This window comes from Lolium perenne, chromosome 4 (genome assembly GCF_019359855.2).
Source record: "Lolium perenne isolate Kyuss_39 chromosome 4, Kyuss_2.0, whole genome shotgun sequence".
Lineage (NCBI taxonomy): Eukaryota > Viridiplantae > Streptophyta > Magnoliopsida > Poales > Poaceae > Lolium > Lolium perenne.
Genome location: NC_067247.2, coordinates 338,925,822 through 338,929,341, shown reverse-complemented (window position 1 = coordinate 338,929,341; position 3,520 = coordinate 338,925,822). Strand labels below are relative to the sequence as shown.

The 3,520-nt window shown below is 56.7% G+C and overlaps 1 pseudogene; it reads left to right on the top strand.

The window, feature by feature from the left end:
* The first annotated feature begins 2,093 nt into the window (after nt 1-2,093).
* LOC127296600 (probable carboxylesterase 17) lies at nt 2,094-3,019 on the top strand (annotated as a pseudogene).
* Nucleotides 3,020-3,520: the final 501 nt, after the last annotated feature.

Here is a 3,520-nt window from a genome sequence, read left to right as displayed (position 1 = left end):
AGGACTACAGAAGGCCCGGTCAAAGGAACAGAAACCGACTTCAGCGAGGCTCTCTGGCTCGTACACGTGACGCCGAACCGCCTAAAACGCCGACTCGCAACGACACGGCAGCACGCGGGTAGGACCCACGAAAGCGACGGGCGGCTCTCCCAGAAACGCGCGCGACCCTGGGAGCTTAGTGCTCTTCCAGGACTAGCTAATAGCACCGCTTTGACCATTATTTGTTTTGTCCGGCTAGATTGTGGAGAAATCCTGTGTCTACAGACCACTGTCCCATATTTTCTTGATTGCCTTCCCTCTCTCTATCCATTATTTCCTCCACCTTCCCGAGTTCCTCGCTGCCAGATCCCCTACATCTTCACCAGCTTACCCCTGCCGGAGCTCCTTCCTCGCCTAATCCCCCGTACTTGCACCGATCTCCACCTACATGGGGTCTTCTCTGACCCCCTCGTGTAGAACGACCTGGCTTGGGCTCTCCCTGTGTCCAAGCAGGGAAAACGTGCGCCGGAGACGAGGCTTGTGGCGGATGAAGGAGAGATGCGCGCGGTGGCCTGCGTCGAGATGCGCTGCAGCCGGCCCACGATGTATTGCGCAGGGCGGTAGAGCCAGGCACTGGGCCGGCAGTAGGCGGCAACAGGTGGCGGGGAACAGTGGCCGGCGTGGAGGTCGGCCAGTGCTTGGCCGGTACAAGCTGTTGGCTAGGTGTTGCCGGTGTGTTCGCGGACGTCTGCGTGGAGCTGCAGCCGCCGTGAGAGCAGAGAGGAAAACTACTAGCTGCCGGATGAGGGCAGCATCGGAGGGGCGGCGCGGGTGAGTAGGTGGCGGGAGTAGGTGGAGCGGCGGTCGTCGGGATGGCGGACACGAAATCGTCTTCGCCCAAGCTCTCTCTGCCGCGAGCTCCACGTGCTCGAGCTTCTCGGCGGCCGGTGGCCCTGACGTGGGTCAGGTCCTACTCTGGTTCATAGCCGTCACCGACGATCTACAGCTCTCTCCGAGGGCGGCACCCAACAAGATTGGTCCGCCGGGTGGGCGCTTGACGACTAGCAGTGCTGCCGGCACCATATCTTGGAGCACGGCCTTGCTAGAAGCTGCTCCGCCACCACCCGGAAGATGAGGTTATACACTCTTTATGAACAATTAGAAAAAATCTATCCGAAATTTGGAGGATTTTGATGTTGTTTTGGTTACTGCGCTGCAGGAGTTTTGAGACTGGTTGACTCCTTGGACGATGGAGGCGATGCACATGGTGGCGCTTGAGATGAGATTGCTAGGTGGGTGGTTGGTTTATTTCTGTAAAGTGGAGGTCTCGGTGCTCATGGCTGCTTCTTCGCTTGCAGCAGGCAGATAAGGAGCTAGCAATTAGAGGGAAGAACAATGATAAGCTGCAGGTGGCTGGGTTCTTCGATTAAGGTTTTTGATGCACTAGCGGTATGGATTTCTAGAATTTGATTTAGCGTGCTTTGTTCAGTGGTAGTAATTAGAGTAGCATGTTCAAACAAACAAAAATGCATCGATTATTACTTCTTCCATGTATTGCGTTTTCTTTTCTTAACCACATATGATTTTCAATATCTGACTCTTACAACATGTCAATCCCAGCCTTAGGTTAAAGAACCTAAGCGCACTGTGGTACTGTGTGTTCAAACTGATTTCAGGGTATGTTTCTTCACTGTGATGTTTCTATTTAACATGTACTTCAGTACTATGTCTTACTAATCTAGCAAATATAATTCACACGCTGTATAGAGTGCACACTAAATATAGCTATAAGAAACTATAAAGTGTAGTATGTATCCGGAATAATATTTGATGCTCAAATTATGTAGCTTGGTACAAACAACCTTTGCTGTATTGTCATAGTATCGAACAGATAGGATTTTATTTTGAAGATTTTTCAATGGTAAGATAGTAAAAAGTCGCGGTCGCTCTTCTTTGTTTGTAAGGCATAACCAATCATATTGACATCTCTAAAGAGAACTAAGCTCCCAGGGTTGGGAGCCCCTGTGAGCGTATTGCCTGTCGTTATCGCGGGCCCTACACTGGTTTTGGCGTTTTCGTTTTCTCACCTGTATGTCTGTTTGGTCTTAATTTGCATGAGCTTCTGGCAGCAGGTCGGCAAGAACGCCGGCGGTCACGTGAAGCCCCTCCATGCGATCCCCGATATCCCCTGCACGTGGGGTTCGACGGCCATGGCGAGGAGCCGTCCAAGCGCGACGTGGTCGTCGACCGCGCCACAGGTGTGTGGGCACGGCTGTATGCTCCGGCCGCCGCGGCTGGGAAGGTTCCCGTGGTGGTGTACTTTCACGGTGATGGCTTCTGCGTCGGCTCCACGGCCTGGAGCTTCTACCACAAGTTCCGGCCCAGCTTCCCGCGCGGGCGGGCTGCGCCGTGATTTCCGTCGACTCCTCGCGAACGTGAACCGCGCCCTGGTCGCGTTCGACGACAGGATCGCAGTGGTGCGGCGGCTGCGGCAGCAGGTGGCGTACGGCAGGAACAGCAGTACCTCCGGCACGGTCGCCTGGTTGTTCGACCACGTGTTCCTGACGGGCGACAGCGCGGGCGCCACCATCGCGTTCCACATCGCCGCGTGGCTCGGCGAGGGTCAGCTTGGCGGCTTGGCGCTCTGGCGGTCTGGCCCCGCGCTCCTCCAAGGGAGCCATGAGCCCATGATTCAGCCGTTCTTCAGCGGCGAGACTCGCACGGCGTTAGAGAAGACGCTCCGCAGCTGCCGCAATCAGCGCTGAACCTGTCCACCTTAGACAGCTGCTGGCGCATGGCGCTCCCCGGCCGCAGGTGCAGGCCACCACCATCCGTGGTGCAAGCCGCTGCCGCCCGTGCTGGTGTGCGTGGCGGAGGCACGAGCTGTGCAGTGCGCGGGAAGAGCGTGGAGCAGGCCATGTACGGCGGCGTCGGGAACGACGACGTCCAGGTGCTCTACAACTACCACCTGGCCTAGCCGCGGACGCATGAGACGCTGGCGCACATCAGGGCCTTCGTCAGCGCTAGGTCAATCAGCTAACATCTGCTCGGCGTGTCACGAGAAGCTTTTAATTAATTATAATCCAGTCTAATCCACAGCCGATTCCATACAGTCGATCGTTTAACTTGGTGCTTTGCCTAAGAAAGCCAGAAAGGGCACCAAGAGCAAACCATTGTCTGCCTGTCTGGTGCTTATTTGCACTTTGCAGCTACCATGGAGAGAACAAAACTCTGCTTTGGGAAAGAGGGCTTGATGGAGCCTGATATAGGTAAGCAGCTCTCTAAGGCTGGTGCCAATGGGGGCGGGAGTGGAGGCGGTATCGCCTGGCTTGGGGCGGGAGTGGGGCGGGACGCGAGCGCGGGGCGCTGGGGCTGGCGCCGGGCGGTACCGCCCGCTGCCGCCCGGCTACCGCCCGCGTTGGGGGCGACAGCGAGGCGAGAGAGGGGCGATAGCGGTGCTAGTGGGGGCGGTAGGGAGGCGGTAGGGAGGAGAGAGAAGTGAGAGCTGGTACTATAGCCCCGTGCATTGGCACCGTGAGGT